The sequence below is a fragment of the Phymastichus coffea genome, unplaced genomic scaffold (assembly GCF_024137745.1).
Source record: "Phymastichus coffea isolate CEN01 unplaced genomic scaffold, Cenicafe_Pcof_1.1 PCOF00015, whole genome shotgun sequence".
Classification (NCBI taxonomy): domain Eukaryota; kingdom Metazoa; phylum Arthropoda; class Insecta; order Hymenoptera; family Eulophidae; genus Phymastichus; species Phymastichus coffea.
Window position 1 is genome coordinate 4,333,037 of NW_026706826.1, and position 18,602 is coordinate 4,351,638.

Consider the following 18,602-nt stretch of genomic DNA (forward strand, 5'->3'; position numbering starts at 1 on the left):
GACACGTGTAGCAGCCAAATTCGTCCCAAAACTGTTAAATTTTGATCAAAAACAAACTCGCGTAGAAATCTCCAAAGAATGTTTGAATGCAGCCAATAACGATCCAGAATTTATGAATTGCATTATAACTGGTGACGAAACATGGGTTTATGGGTATGACGTTGAAACCAAGGCGCAATCATCGCAATGGAAGCTACCTGGTAAGCCAAGACCAAAAAAAATTCGCCAAATTCGATCAAAACTGAAGGTTCTTCTCACTGTCTTCTTTGATTCGAACGGTATAGTACATCATGAATTCCTACGAGGAGGTCGCACAGTCAATAAGGAATACTATTTAGAGGTTATGCGCCGTTTACGTGAAGCGATTCGACAAAAACGACCGATTTTGTGGTAAAACAATTCGTGGAAACTGCATCACGATAACGCTCCCGCTCATAACGCGTTAGTTGTGCGTGAATTTTTGGCAAAAAAAAATACTGTTGTGTTACCTCAGGCACTATATTCACCGGATATGGCTCCCTGTGACTTCTTTTTATTCTCAAGATTAAAAAAAACGTTGAAAGGACAACGTTTTGACACCATTGATGAGATAAAAGAGAAATCGCTGAAGGAGCTAAGAGCTGTATCAAAAAGTGAGCTTGAAAAGTGCTTTGAAGACTGGATAAAGCGTTGGAAAAAATGTATTATATCTGGGGGGGATTACTTTGAAGGAGACAAATTTGATATTGATGAATATATACATAGTTTTTCAGAAAAAAAATAATTCTCGTTACTTTTTGATCACACCTCGTATGCTTGGTTTTGTCTGGTAAGGTGCTATGGAGAGAGAGAGAGAGAGAGGGAGAGAGAGGGAGAGAGGGAGAGAGGGAGAGAGAGGGAGAGAGTGAGAGAGGGAGAGAGGGAGAGAGAGAGGGGGAGAGAGAGAGAGAGAAGAAGAGAGAGCGAGAGAAGGAGAGAGAGAGAGGGAGAGAGGGAGAGAGGGAGAGAGGGAGAGAGAGGGAGAGAGAGGGAGAGAGGGAGAGAAGATTGTGCAAGAAGCATGAGAGAGAGAAATATAAACAAAAAGAAGAGGAGAGAGAGAGAAGATTGTGCAAGAAGCATCGAATCGTCTCTACGACGGAGGGAGAGACAATATTAGGCATTCCCTGATCGCAACACCTATTCCACAAACATTTTTAAGTGACGTTCCATATCTCTCTTTATCTCTATCTCTATCTATATCTCCCTTGGTGAATGAGTTTGGGTATTATATCGTGGCGGCAGATTAGCGTGTAACACTGCATCTAATATGTAATTACTCCACGATTGGCTGTCAATTGATCTGCACGTTCATCGTGTTCGTGGCCGAACAGCAATGTGAGTCGTTGATGTTGGATGCGTAAGTTCAGTTGGAGTGCCGTCAAGAATGAAAAATGCAGCGGAAAATGTGCACTTAGAAAAGTCAGAAGGTTTGCTCTATGGACCAGGCATTGCAGGTAAATTCAAAAAATGGTTTTGAAAGTGAAAATATGAAAAAAGAAATTTTTATTCATTGCAAACGTGTTTTCTCGGGTTTCCTCGAAAAATGATTTTTCGAGTTTCTGCCGACGATTACTCCGCGAATTTTTAACGTATCGAAAAAAAAATACCATTTTAAAGGTAATTTAATTATCTAGTCGACAAACTAAAAGGATTTTGAAAAAAATTATTATTTAACCATTTTTTTGCAATAAAAATAAAAGAATTTTTTTCTTAATTTGTTTAAAAGTGAGCCATTTTTTTAGTAAATTTTTTTATAATCGTAAATGTAGTTTATCGACGACTTTTTCGTACTATAATAACAAAAAAATGTTTTTGGTATGTTTCAGATTGATACAGCGGTCATTAAACGTGGCACAAAACGAAAAAAAAAAATTGTGTGTCCCTTCAATAATATATTAAGCTTCAACTATTTGTAATAATTGAAAAAGAAAATTTTTTTTTGTATGCTGAAATAAACATTGAAGACCTGTTCAAATTTCAAATGAAAATATTGTATAGTTTTTTCAAAAAAAAATCCTAAAAATCGCATACAGTTTTCGTCATTTACACGAGGATACCCCCTTAAGATGCTGGAATAATGCCACAGACACAGATACACAGTTACACCCATCTCTTTCAAAATACTGTAATGTTTGTATCACTTATAATATATTTAATAGTTCGTACTCTCGTGGTCTTGTCGCGTTAATGAGTAAGAATTTGTTTCTTTTCAAATTTACTCTAATAATTAATATGAAATAAATCAATAAATCAAGTATATACGAATATAAGTAAATTTCAAGGAAATTCGGAATTTGCCCTAGTTTCTTATGGTGCGTATTGTCCCATAAGCAGAGCTAAAGTCTTCCTTATAGAGGATATAATTTAGCCCAAGTTTCTTATAGCGCGAGATGTTCTATAAGTTGAGCATGCATTATAGGAAAGGAAAGGTCTTGCTCAGTTAATTACAATGAGAGAAAGAACTTAGGTATTAGCCAAGTTTATTCAATCTCATGCACTCACTTTACAAGACTTGGAGTGAATCGCAGCCTGTACAATGATCAGTGTATTTATACACAGATTTTCCCGCCTATTTTTGCAGGAGAGTTCTTTTCGAGAAGTTTTCGAATCTTCGAGAAATATTCGCAAATTTTGAGAAATGAATTTTCTTAATTTACAAGTAAATAAACATTAATACTAAAGTTTTAACATATGTAAACTTAACAAAATTAGTTATTAGTCGTTTTAGTGTAATTTACAATTATTACAAATAGTTTCGTCAAAAGTTATTAACTAATAAAGTTAATTAATGCAATATTACAATATTTGTAATAGAACAATATTAAATTTTTGAATAACTTTATAGCTTACTTATTTTAGAAGTGATTTCCAAAAAGAAATACTCAAATTGGTTAATAACATTTGAATTATAACAAATTTTCATATTTGATTAACGCTTTCGTTCTATATGTAACTTAATGTTTAAATAAATTATTGATTATTTATTTATTAATAACAGTTATCATTAAACTGTTATTAATGAAATCAATTCTTACTCATGTTTTTCAGATATCCATTATGAATATGGAGTATTCACATTTTTCTAATAATTAATATTTATAGTGTAATAAGCAAATTAACTTTGCATATTAAAATTCATTATTATTTAATAATTACACGTAATTCGAATTATTATAATCTAAATCTATATGTACTATCTATATATACTAAAATCTATATAAGAAATGCTTTGTTATATCAAAATTACGTCTAATTAACATATTTTATTCAAATAACAAAAACTATTATATCTATATCTATAAGTCTGTGACGTCACGCTCCTTATATGGTCATGAAATTAGACTCTTGTACTAAGACAATCAAATAATAGGTGAGGTGTCACCGTTTAATATGCTAATTGATGTAAACAGATAGATGAGTTTAACGGGTTGCAGTGATTTAATGAAATAATAGACTAGCTCATAGATAGGACCGTTACAACACCAATGTTATGGCGGAAGCCGTTTAATCACGATGACTGCTATTTTTGTTTAACTATAACTACTGGCTTCAATTTTAAAAATTCTCATAAAATAGTGTATACAAATGTATCAAGTGCCACGAAACCTGTGATGATGAGATCTGACGATATCCCTCCTAACCCTCCAAGTTAGACGAAAAATGCTGATACTAATATAAGTGGTGAGAAAAGATTTCTCCAAGTTTCTGCAGATAGTAATTTTTATGATTGTCAAGATTCTCAATCTCTACCGATTATTTTGATCAAGCTGCACTAAATGACTTAGTCCGAGACTTAGGCTTGACCAAAGACAAATCCGAATTACTGGGTTTACGACTAAAAGAGAGAAATCTTCTTGCCCCTAAAACTACATTTTCTTGGTACATACATCAAGAAAAGTCGTTTACTCCGTTCTTTTCCCAAGGTGAAAGCTATGTTTATCGCAATAATGTTCATGGTTTAATGAAAAAATGTGGACTGACGTATGATCCTGCTGATTGGAGGTTGTTTATCCACTCCTCTAAAAGATGCTTCACCGGGCAACAATGCAGTGTCGGATGACACGCTGGGCTTGGGTTCCTCCTCCCAGGCTCTTTTGGTGACGGGGTCTAGGGCCCGCACGCCCATGAAGATAAACCAGTCGTCCCACAACTGCACGGACCTGCTCAAGCGCTCGAGTTGGGTGCGGTATCGATTCAGCTCATCTATGAGCGATTGGATGCCGTCTGGGGTCTCTTCTGTGAGTGGGCGAAGCCCCATAAATATGGCCAGGTGATCTCTCAGTTTTCGTGGTGTCGCCCAGCGTGGCATTGTGGTGGATCAGATCTACGAAGAGGTCGCGGAAGACCTCCCAGTCCTCCGGCTTTCCACTGAAGGTAGGCAGCTCCAGTTGTGGTAACTTCGAGAGCGGGAAGTCGGTTCCGTGGGCTCCCACCGTCGCCGAGCCGTCAGTTATTGACGTGCGGACCTCTGCGGTCCTGTACCGGGCTTGATGATCGAGCAGTGTGCTGCGACTTTCGACGTAGAGCTCTTCTGCAGTGGTGAACATCTCGCTTGACAGGTAGTCGAGGGTCTTGGCTTCGTGGATTGCCAGCAGCTGTCCGTGGTTACAAAAAATTTCTTATTAAAAAAACAACAAAATCGCATAGTTTTGTGCTCAGGGGGTTGCAACCCGTATGATGTACAGGGGAAAAGCTACATTTTTGACTGGACTTTTCGTGTACAGAATCACAAAATTATCATGAAAAAAATTGAAAAATAAATTTTTATCTAGAAAATGATGAAATAAAATTGACATGTTTCGGGTTTTTTTTTTCATTTTTATGTATTCCGAAGGTGAACTACCCTAAACCCTACTATTGCTATATGCATATTTGCCAATCACCAATGTCGCTGACTTTTCACTTGCTATGACGCTTAAAAATTGATGAGAGAATTATACTGTTGTTGTGCTAGAAAAGGAATTTCGGGTCTGGAAACCATTATCGAAAGCCACCCCCAAAACCTTCTGATTTAACCTTACCTCCTTATTAACCTCACTCACATACACCCTGATCAAGCCCACTCGCATACCCTCTGATTAATCTCACTCCCTTATCAACCCCACTCACATACCCCTTGAATAACTCTACTCGTCATGTTAACCCACATAAACGTAAGCCCCCAGTTCATCCCCAAGACAGTTTCACCTCCAGAAGGCTTATATACATTATTGTATTATAAGAATTATGTACATTATTTGCACTTTTTTTAGATAGTTCAGATTTTACTTCATTAACAAAATTTTGACAGTTTTGACAATGAAATTATTAATTAAACTCAAAAATAACATTTTGTGACAAGAAAGTATTTAAAATGATCATTTTTCATTTATTGAACGACAGAAAATATGGAGAGCTTTCTATATTTGATGTGTAGAACGAGGTCTGTCCGAAAAGTATCGGGCCTACTCTTATATCTTCACACTATAGTGTTCGAGCGACCTCTACCGGACAGAAACGTCAACAGTAAAGCCTCACGAATCTATCGGTTACTTACTGACACCTGCCGGACGTATAGTTCATGGGCAGCCTGTCTTTGTTTACAGTGCCTTTTTCGCGTTCGTCAGATTTTGATATTGTCAAAAATGACTGAAAAATAAGATCAACGAATTTTCATCAAATTTTGCTTTCAACTCGGAAAAACGAGTTCAGAAACTATTGAAATGATGCAAAAGGCCTTCGAAAGCGAGTGTATGAGCAAAACACGAATAAAAGAGTGGTATAAACGGTTCAAGGATAGTCGACTTTTGTCTATAGTGATTCTCGTTCCGGCCGACCTTCGACGACAAAAACTGCAGATAATATTGAGCGGGTGCGACTTGCAATCAAACAAGATCGTCGTGTGACTGTGAGAGAACTAGAAGAAGACCTTCGGATACCAAAAACTATCATTTCAGAAATTTTAACCAAAAATTTAGGAATGAAACGCGTGTGTGCGAAATTCATCCCAAAATTGCTCACAGCAGAGCAGAAGAACATTCGCTTAGAAATCGCTCTGGACAAACTGGAAATGGTCAATAATGATGATAATGTGCTTAGAAAAGTTAATACAGGTGATGAATCATGGGTTTATGGTTATGATCCTGAAACAAAACAACAATCTTCACAGTGGAAGCATTCTGAATCGCCAAGACCAAAAAAAGCACGTCAAAGTCGGAGCAATGTTAAGTCAATGTTGATTGTTTTTTTCGATTGTGAAGGTGTTGTACATCACGAATATGCACCAACAGGTTAGACAATCAATAAAGAATACTACGTTCAAATTTTGAAAAGTCTGCGTGATGTAGTAAGAAGAAAACGGCCGCACTTTTGGGAAATTGGTGACTGGCTTCTCTATCACGATAATGCGCCAGCGCATTCATCCAATCTTGTGCAGCAGTTTTTGAGCAAACACAATATTGCATTGCTTCGACAACCTCCATACAGTCCCGACATAGCCCCTTGTGACTTATGGCTGTTTCCAAAACTATAAAACCACTCAAAGGACACCGATTCGATGACAAAACAACGGTTGAAAACAATGCGACGAGTGTACTTAAGGCTATCCATAAAAGTGAGTTCCAGGACTGTTTTGAAAAGTGGAAACATCGATGGAACCGTGTTATTCAATCAAGTGGGTATTACTTTGAAGGATGCCACCCACCAGATGATAAAGAATAATGCTAGCACGAAAATATAAAGGTAGGCCCGATACTTTCCGGACAGACCTTGTATATAGAAGATTTTATCCGAAGCTATTGATGCGCTTTATCAATTTTCGGTCACTAGTAATAATATCTGTTTTTGATACTAATAACTAAAAAATTTATATTAATGAACATTTTTTAATTCATTAATTTATAAATTTGAAATTGTATTTTAAAGTAGAAAGTATGACGTATTGTAAAGCCCAGACCCTACACCTTTCAGGAAATGTAAACTTCTGCAGGCAAGTAAACATTATAGTCGTACAACTTTTATTTATTTTTCTCAAACTTGTTCTTCAATATTCAATAATTTTGCATGCTATATTGGTTTTCTTGAACAATTTTATTCCAGCCTTTTTTGTTGAATATAATACTGTAATCATAAGAAAAATCAAATTCACAGCTACTTTTTTTTGTTTTTTTATCAAAAATATATGTTTACTTGAATAACACTGCTTATTATAGCTACAACGTCGAATAAGCGTACTAAAAATATATACGTTAGTTTGTACCTGCAAGGATACGTTTAATAAGTAACTGTTTTATATAGGGTGCATTGTCTATTGTAATGATTTCTATATTTCCACTATCAATGTTGCTTTTGAATAGTAGAAAAAATGTAAGGTACATGAATAGTTTTATGCGCGTTGCATTATCGCCTATGTCGCTTATTTCTAATAAGAGATTGTACTTTCGTTCAATTTCAATTTTTAACATTAACAATATCATGCGTTGAAACGTTTTCAATGGTGTAAACAAAGTTCGAATAAATTTTATAAAAGTACTCGTCGGGCCTGTCGATATCAAAATCAATAACGAAACAAAATCGTACATAGCTAATACTATTCCAGATTGATACTGTGGCTGATACAGGAATAAATTACAGTCTTTATATATCTCAATTTATACAGTTAAATGCAATATTTTCTGTACAAGATATTATTGTACCTTTTCATGTTATTCCGTATAGATAGAAGGAGTGAAATATTTTTATTTGTAATTATAGGACAATCATACGTATAGTTTCAGTCGTCTTGATTTGCATAACGACTGGTCCGACGAGTACTCTTATAAAGTTTATTCGAAATTTGTTTCCATCATTGGAAACATTTTAACGCACGATGTTGTTAATGTTAAAAAAAGGAAATTGAACGAATGTACGATCTGTTAGAAATAAGCGACATAAGCGATGATGCAACGTGTATAAAACTATTTATGTACCTTACATTTTTTCCACTATTCAAAAGCAACAACATTGATAGTGGAAATATAGGAACCACTGCAATAGATAATGTACAGTATATATAACAGTTACTTATTAATCGTATTAATCTACTCGTCTAATGTAGATAAGTGATTTCACATTATTCTCTAGTTCATTGCAGGTACAAACTAATGTATATATTTTTTTAGTATACTTATTCGACGTCGTAACTATAATAAGTAGTGTTATTAAAGTATAACATATATTTTTGATAAAGAACATAAACAAGAAGATATAAATTTGATTATTCTTATGATTACAGCACTATATTCAACAAAAAAGGCTGGAATGAAATTGTTCAAGGAAACCAATATGTACGTAGCATGCAAAACTATTGAAAATTGAAGAACAAGTTTCAGTATAATAAAAAAATTATATGATTATCATGCCCACTCGCCTGCAGAAGTTTACCTATCCTGATAGGTGAAGGGGGGGAGGGGGATTTCATTTATTATACTACGTTCATGGATAATGTATGAAAAAATTCATGATTCATAAAAAAAAGGTTCAAATACAATTAAATCGTGTTTTAAGACTTATTTCATATATTTTGAGCTAGAAATTTTGCGGAGGAAAAGATATATAGGCACCCCTAGCGTACTTTGGCCATTGTTTCTTATTGACATATAAATTAGCAACTTTGAACCACTGATTACCCCATTTAGCATATTATAATAATCGTTATTTCAAGTCAGTTTTCACGTGGAAAATTTCGTTTATAACGCGATAATGCCTATTATTTATATTTATTTTTGACTGTGGGACACCTTTAATTTTGATATTTGTAATATCCGATGCTAGGAGTTGTAGAATTAATAGTTTTCTCGGGTACGAAATATCGACTCTCTGGTGAATTTTGTTATTACAACCACTTGCATTGAGCGCATCTATTTCTAACCAGTTACCCAAATTAATATCAATGATATTCTGTAAAGTTTCATTTATAATAAATAGTTACTAACCATGAATTTCGAGGATTTAAGTATTTGTAAGCAATATATGATTTTAAATACAATGTTATAGAAGTTATTTGATAACATATAAATATATATATATGTATATTTTATTTTAAATATATTCTTATTTTTTAGAAAACCATAAATTATTATAAAAAATGATTGTATAGGTAAACGTCGTCTTATTGTAGAAATATGTTTTGATATTCAGATATGAAATTGTGAAACAACATATTCTCAGCAGGAGAATGTCAGCATACACAGGTCATGTCGAAGCTTGATATTAGATAATTGTATTAGATAATTTTATTTAAAAATTTTATATAAAAATACATATTACATTTGTGAAACAAGATTTGGAGTATTTTATCGTGCAACCCCTATTTGCATTAGATAGAGTTTCGTTCATGAAACCGACTCCATTGAGTACTATAAGGAACAATGATGAACTATGAATTTATCGAGATACATAGAAAATCATGAAACATCGTAAAATACCATGGAATACTATAAGGTACAATGGAGAACAACGATTCCATTAAGATGCGTCGAATACCATAAAACAACATGAAATCCGTGGAAGCTCATGGGGAAATCCACAAATTCATCAAGATTCATGAAACATCATAAAACTCCTAAAAACACCATAAAACACCTTGGAATCGTATGGAGTACCATGCAGAACCATGAAGAATGATGGATCCGTCTAGATATGCGAAACACCAGAAAATACCTTGCAAACTCATGGGTAACCATGAAGAATCAAAAAACCATTACGATATATGGAACACCATTGAACACCAGTCAACAACACACAACATCATGTAAACTCACGGGGAAGCATGAAGAACCACAAATCTATCGAGATTCGTAGAACACCATAGAATATTATACGAGGGTGGATTGATAAGTTTCCGACCTGACCAAGAGATGGCGCCACTCAGCCTACCTTGAGGTGGCGTTCTATAGTACCATCCTTAGATAGCTTGTAGCTATAGTTTCACCCCGATCGCCATGTTAGTTTAGATTTGAGAGCACACTGAACAAGACACCTCTGTGTTTTTCTTAAAAATGGAAAAGCTGGAAAATCGTGCTGTCATCAAATACTTCTATTTAGAGAGCTTTCGGCTTGCTTGCTTTCTCTCTCTTACCCTGCGCTACTTTATTAAACTGCATTATTATAACTTTACATTTGTCTCTACAAAGTACGAGGAGGTACTTACATTTTCCTTGGTCATGCCTTTTTCAAACGCTCGTACGTCGAAATTTGTTGATGCAACAACGGCTCGCTATTGTCGCATTAAGCCAGCGTTGATTGCACTCTCGGCACACCGCATACGTACACTCTATCCACCTTGAGACTGTCGGAAGCCGGCGTCGATGACAAGGCAGTAAAAGCTATCCTTCTTAACGGGAAAGCAGCACAAAATCGGTAAGACCTCAGTTCGTGGCGTCGAGTCGAACAGCTAATTGTCGCTGGCTGTGCCCCCTCTCCTACTTCAGTATCAATCGCGCGCGTCCTGACCGGTCAAGACGCCTTCAGCGCGACGCATATGTTCGGGCATATCGCTCTCTCTCTCTCTCTCTCTTTCTCTCTAACGCGACTCTGTTGCTCTCTCTCATCTCTTGACTGCGGCGGCTGCTGCTACGTCGAATACCTATATGATTGTACATAAAGAATATTGACATAATTTATATAAATGATATGGATTATATGAAGGTAGAGAGAGAGACGTAACGAGTTTAGAAATGAACTCGTTATAACAGGTACAACAGGAAAGATTCAACCACTTCATGTATATGGATTTCGCTATTGGAAAAACTTCGTATGATATTTTTCAGATCAAGTGATTTTAATAGATTAAGATTTTAATTTACATTTAATAAACAACATCATAAAAATGCAATCTATTGGTCATAATCAGCTTTCATCACCGAGATATAAAAATGTGTTTAAATATTCCTGGTACAAAAGCGGTTATATTGATGAAAAACCGGATAAATTTGAAAATTATGTTGAGTTTAGTTTTAGAGATTCTTGTAATATAAAATGTGGAATAGAAGGATGTAATAATATTGATATTTTACGATATGGTTGGTATAAAGTTCATCATGTTTTGAACATTTTTCTTGAAGATTATCATTATTGTCAATACTTTGTCGAATAAAATACTGTAACGCAACTATAACAAGAAAATAATAATATAAATCATATAAAAAATAATTTTCAGTCAATTTCATTAAAAAATATTCATCAAATATTTATTAATGAATATTTAATAGTTCACTTTTGCGGGTGACCTTTTAATACTGCTATAGTAAAAAATATATAATGTTCAATTTTGGTATAATTTATATTCTATTCCGAATAAATCTTGAGAAAAAAATTAACATTTACGGATTCTATCGTGTGTTTCTTTACTATAATTAGAAATCTTTAAATTCTGAAATTTTTTGATTGCCTAGTTATACAGATCCTTTGATTTCAGTCTCACATCAATCGATTTTGTCTCAAGACTTGCTCGAGTAGCTTCTTTTTCAAATATTGCACCAAGACCATCGCAAGCTCCTTTTACATGAGCTGTTGCATAACAGTGCCATTCTGCTTTGATACCAAAATCTTCCTCATGATGCATGAGAGTACTTATATGAAATCTATTTTGATAGTGTTGTTTTGCACCATCAGTAGAATAAATTATATTCTTTTCATTTGGACAAACATTTCTTCTCTCTGATATTAAATGTTCTTGCATATGCTGAATACAATTTCCGAAATGTTTCTATTATCAAGAATTTGAAATATATAACTCCTAATATCTTGGCAAACTAAACAATTCCCTAAATAACAATTAGCGATTGAGTTTTCACAAATAATTAATGAAATGTAATTACTGTAATTTCTTATGCGTTTCTCCAATTCAAGTGTCATTCTTTCTAAATCAGCAGCATCAACCATATTTTTTTAATTCTGATGTACAGTACAAACACAAAAACTGAGTACCTTTGGTTCCTGCTAGTTCCACGTATTCTGGGTGGAGCTTAGAAAATTTAGCTAAGCCAATAGGATTATTATGATATGTTTTTTTGAACTCTCTATGTAAATATGTAACGTCGTATAATAATAATAGTTTTGATACTTCTATTTTACTACTATCCTTTGATATCCATACAAAAGATTTCTGATTTGGCATTATCCTGCTATTTAAATCGCTCTCATAAAATGATGTGACTTTATTCACCGTAGCAGATGGTAAAGCTTTACCTTTCTTCAATGACGCTAATGATAATATTCCTTCTAATTTTCTCAACTTTTTTGCTTAAGTTGCTATAAATTTAATTGTTTTCAATTCTTTAGCTATTTTACGAATACTCCATTCTTCAGGAGCAATTGTTAAAATTGATACGCCAAACAGGTCTGATTTTTCTAGCGATTAAAATTTTTCTTTTAAACTATTTAGCATATGCTCAAGTTCTATTTCTCTTTTTGACTTGATATTTTGATTATTTAGCGAATTTTTATTTGTAGACGATGTTGAACTGATGGTTGGATCTCGTAAATTATTTTGTTCGAGAGATGAATTTTTTTGATGGGTGCCGAAGATGAATTTGACTTACTAATGCAGAATTAATATTTTCCTTAAGATCATCAGAGCGTTGAAGGGCATTGAAAGTGTTTCTGCACTTTTTACAAATCCTAGCTTTATTATTAAAACTAAATACTCTTTGAGCATTGCCGTGGAAATTTTACGCAATTCGATACCAACATAACTTTTTATCTTCAAACGGATTAGCACATCTATTTTCTGAATAACATTTTCTAATAATTAATACTAAACCTACCAAACCAGTCAAATAACTGCTCCTAAAGCCCGAAAAATAAATGTTTTTTAATTATTATATGATAATTATTTTGTGTTTATTATTTATGCTAAATCGTGTATTAATTACTATCAACTGGAAAAGACTATAATTATTTGTTTCAAAAGCGGACATTTGACCGTCATTTGGTAGAAATAGGTATATATAATATGTCGATAGGTTTAGTGTTAAAGATTTTCAAAATAATGATTTAAATTACTGGGAAGTCTACTGATATTTTGTAAAATAACGGTTATTATGATAAATATTTACTGTCTATTTAATAATACTATTAATTTTGAAGACAATATTATATTTCTATTTATAATTTGTATGAAATTTTCACATATATTTTAATAAATTTGCTGAAAATGAATTATGAGCTAGATTACAAGTGACGTTAAATATAGAATTGTGCAGTAGAATATAGCAAAACCTAATTGGGTCATACTTTATCTATAGTTTACAAAAACATTCTCTTGTATAATTTTTCTGTAATTTTAAGTGTACAAACAATTTTTTGAATGCAAAAACCTCTCCATAGTCTGTGCAAACATTCAAATATCGATGTTTTGTTGATGACACAATTTTATGTATTAAAAAAGAACATTTGCAAATAGTAGTTCATGTGTTCAATAATTACAATGAAAATTTGAAATTCACTTTCGAAATGGAAACTAATAATATTATAAATTTTCTAGATTTTTCACTTATAAAAAACAATAACAGATTAATCACTAAATGGTGTCAAAAACTTACATACTCAAATAGACTGATAAATTTTAAATGGATAATTTAAATCTATTTAATATAGTCTCCAATTTAACAGATAAAGTAATTTTATTATCACATGAATTCTTCCATAACGCTAACATGAAAACGGTTAAAAAAATTTTACTGAATAATGACTATCCAAAACGATTTATAAATGTATATATTATTGCACGTATACGTAAACACAAATTTGTTAATAGAATGAAAAAAAATTTTTATGTACAATGTGAAAAAGAAACTCCGTTAGCTTCGATTAGCATTCCCATTCATGCGAAATATTATTTTTCGATAGCCAATATTTACAAAAAATGTAAGATACGTACAGTGTCTGTCATAAACAAAAAATTATATCATGTAATCAGATTAGGAAAGCACAGAACAAAAATAGATGAACAAACTGTTATAGTGTATAAATTTGACTGTAAGTAATGGGATAGTTGTTAAATAGGTGAATCAAAACGATCTTTAAAAACTAGAATCAATGAGCATGAAAAGTCGGTAGTGAACATGGATAAGTTGATTGTAGATGAATAAAAAGAGTTACCGGTTCCTAAACATATCTATGACAATCCGGGCCATTCATTTAATTTCACTGACATATGCATTCTAGACATAGAACACAATATGCAGAAAAGGTGTATTTTGGAAATGTTGTATATGCTCGACAACACAATTAACGTAAAACAAGATACACAATTTTTAAACAGTAATCACAAACGACTGAACAGAGTTATTAAAAGAGTTATGTAAAATAGGGTTATTTAAAGCAGTTTAAGGATTTATATAGAGCAGAGTTATTGTAGGAAGTTTATGGTTTTATATATGGGTGAAAAAATTTTATTACTGTAATAGTTGTATATTAGAGCACAACAGTTCATAGTAAGACCCGATTTGAGTTTGTAGAACCAATTTTTGGATATTTAAAGTTCCACAACAATGCGGAAAAAGAAAAAAAGGGATAGTATAGCGCAAAATTGAACCGTAATAATAATAATTGTGTGAATCTGTGGTTATGTATATGTTTATTGCGTGATTGCTTGTGTTTAATGTGAGTTTTTTTGTTCAATATATCCACACTGAGAAAAAAGAGTAGTCAAATCAACTGCGCCGCGCAATTAAATATACTCTACTGGGCCAGTACCATTAAATGAACTAATATCCTATTGACATAGTAAATTCTATATTGAAACAGAATAACATTCTTTGAAAAAATAAGCACTTTAACCCTTTGCGGCACAGTGGGAATACGTATTCCCACCTTTTTTCATAGCATTTTTTGCAAATTTAGAATAGTTTTTGATGAATTTACCCTGAGTTTTTTGTTGTTTTACGATTATAGGATGATATACAATTGAAATTTACGTCAATTGGTGCCACAACTTTTATTAATTTGTTAATATTGTTAAACAAAGACGAAAAAACAGCCCTATTTATAAACAAAATTCATTATTGAAGAAACTTTCAGTTATAATTTTACAAAAATTTATACAAAGGAGTTTTTGGGATCGCTAATCACGATTCTGAACTCAGAATTTTGAAATTTAAAATGGCGGATCTAAGATGGCGGCATAAATTCAGTGTATATTTTTTATTTCATTGAAAATTTGTATACAAGGGTTTTTGGGATCGCTGATCACGATTTTGAACTCAGAATTTTGAAATTTAAAATGGCGGATCTAAGATGGCGGTAAAAATTTGGTGTATATTTTTTAATTTATTGAAAATTAGTATACAAGGGTTTTTGGGATCGCTAATCTCGATTCTGAATCCAGAATTTCGAAATTCAAAATGGTGAATCCAAGATCAGATTGATTTTTTTTTGTATTTTTGTTTTTTTTTCACTTTTATATTTTTATCTTCTCACCTTCACTTTTTTAATTATCTTAGCTTTCTAATTCATTTCAATCTTTCATGAATGATACTTCAAAAAGCAATTTCTGTCTACTTGTAAACATAATGGTACGTTGCACGTACTACATGACCATTTAGTTCGCACATCTTTTGTTTTTGTACTGCAGTGAACGCATCTCCTATAATTATCAATGGGTGTTGGCATATGAGCAGATAGAGAGCGTCTTTTTTCAACAAAAACTTGTAGTTTGTGAAGATTGGTTTGTGTAGGTTGTCGCTTTCTTCCTTTTTTAGTTGGAATTTTGTGAGAAACCAATCCATCCACTAAAAGTAGTCTGAACTTCTTCAATGTTATAGGATTATCAGCGTTTATTTTTGAAAATATGATGAATGAATTTGTAATAGTTAGATCAATGAAATGCCAGAATAATCTGTACCACCACTTTTTGGACTTTCGATCTATTTTATATGTAGATAACAAACGATCAGCGTTATCGACAAATCCCATGTATTTGTTGTAATCAGAGCACATGACTGGACAATCTACCTGCACTCGTGTGCCATCTTTCTGTGTTCGATTTACTGTTGTCACTTCGGATGGATCATGGTAATTTGACAGGAAACAAACACCTTTCTTATCCATCCATTTTATCCAAGTAATACCAGTATCAGACGTTCGAAAATCGTATTGTCCATGCTTCATTTGTTTGTCAAGCATTACAGATTTAGGTAACCCAGTACGATTGGAACGTATAGTTCCGCAAGCAAATATTTTGTCTTCTTTCAGCGAAATTAATAGATCGACGCCAGTGAAGAAATTGTCAAAGTACACATGGTAATTTTGACCAACAAGTTCACGCGTCAAATCTTTGACAACTCGTGCTCCTAACTGTTTCTCAGAACTTTCGGGTTTTCCAGTATAAATTTGAAATTCACATACGTAACTGGACTCATCCGTACGAATCCAACATTTATATCCTCGTTTTATTGGTTTTGCTGGCAAGTATTGCTTCAGGCTACTTCGACCTTTGAATTTTATCATGGATTCATCGATAGATTGATATCTGCTTGGTTTCCAGCAAGTTTTGAATGTTTCTTGAAGTCTATCCAGCAATGGTCTCAATTTATACAATTTATCATAATTAGGCTCACCTTTTTTAGGTTCTGTGCTGTTGTCGGATATATGCAAATTACCTAATATGAATCCGAAACGAACAACCGGCATTAGCGAGCTTATATATGAATCCTTCAACTTTGGGTCACTCGACCGATAGTCGCGATAAGAAGGCAGTTTTTTTATTCCCATCAGAATATTAATTCCTAGAAAAATCAGTAACTCTTCTTTTTTGATCAATTGCTTTTCCTGAGTTTTCTCCTGTGTATATTTATTTGTTTGCTGAACTAGTAAATCCAGCATGTCGTCAGGAAAAAGACACCAAAAATATCTAGTGGAGATTTTACGTTTTCGGGGATATTTGGTCCAAAATCAGCAGTGAATTGATCATCATCTCTATTTTTTTCTTTTTTCTTCCATACTTCATTGCCAGAGCGTTCTCCTTGATCTTCATCTGAATCGCTGTCACCTTCATTCTCTTCAAGCTGATCTTCGGTTTCTACATTTATATCATCCTCCTCTTGGTCTGAATCAACAAGTCCATCTACTGACTCTGTGTTGCTAGGAATATCAGCGATTTCCATTTTGTATGAGATACGTTAATATTTGTAATTATAAAAAAACTCGACTACTTGATAAAAAAAATTTTTAATGCTACAGGATCGGTACAAGCTCTTACGAAAATTGCAACTCACAACAGATTTTAGTGTATTATACTACAATGATCCGTACGAATCTATTTTATCGCTCTAAAATTGTTTTTCCATCGGTCTCTAATAGATGACTTGAAATGTTCGATGTGCTATATAACTGAAAGAATTTTTAACACTCGCTATATTTTTACTTTTATGTATACGTATATAATTTCACAATTATTGAAGTCAAGTAAGTTTGGTAATGATTTATCCTCTGATTTACTGAATTGGCATTGGATCTAATGGAGTACCAGCATACAGAAATTACAACATTTGAACAGATGACGGTTGGTTACAGCCTCTATTGATGGAAGGAGTTGACTTTTAAAAATATGGAATTTCAGAACTTTCCGCAGAAAGAAAGGAAATTTTCGAAGAAATATGATCACCCATCCCGAAAACCTCTACATGCACATTTTCAGAAGAAATTCTGAAATATCAATATTTGCTGTCGTCTTGGATTCGTTATTACGAATTTCGGAAATTTGAGTTTACATTCATAATTAGCGACCGCAAAAACCCTTGTATACTAACTTTCAATAAAAGAAAAAATATACACCAAATTTTTGCCGCGATCTTGGATCCGCCATTTTAAATTTCAAAATTCTAAGTTCAGAACCGTGATCAGCGATTCCAAAAACCCTTGTATACAAATTTTCAATGAAATAAAAAATATACATTGAATTTACGCCGCCATCTTGGATCCGTCATTTTGACCGCCATTTTGAATTTCGGAATTCTGAGTTCAGAATCGTGATCAGCGATCCCAAAAATCCTTTTATACCAACTTTCAATAAAATAAAGTATATACATCAAATTTTTGCCGCCATTTTGGATCCGCCATATTAAATTTTGAAATTCTGAGTTCAGAATCGTGATCAGCGATCCCAAAAACCCTTGTATACCAATTTATACGAAAACTGGTTTCTCTGAAAAATGTATGCCGCAAAGGGTTAATTGATTTAATATATTTATATTTTGTCAATTATTCATTCTAATTTCAATTAATAACATAAATTACTATAAGCGTTTATATCGTCGGTAAACAAATATAATCACTACTTCATACATCGAGAATGCGCAGTACGTAAAACTGAAACTGCACTCGCGGCAACGTAACGGTTTGTTTATATTTTATAAAAGTATATATGCTGGTTTGGTAAACAACGACCATGACTGATCCAGTCTATTCTATCAGACGTTTTGCAAGCTATCGGCTACAGTGATTTGATTGATTCTGAAAATAAGTATATTTTTCTTCTACGTATATGGATCTATAAGATTTTCAACATAACTTCAATTCAAAGATAAACCATTCGACGATATTACTTTGTTTTTAACCGA

The 18,602-nt window shown here is 33.2% G+C and overlaps 1 protein-coding gene across 5 annotated transcripts in view; it reads left to right on the forward strand.

Annotated features, from left to right (window-relative positions):
• LOC131675031 (protein lingerer) overlaps nt 1–18,602 on the forward strand; it is a 796,131-nt gene that overhangs the window by 68,969 nt on the left and 708,560 nt on the right. The gene's annotated exons all lie outside the window — the stretch shown is intronic.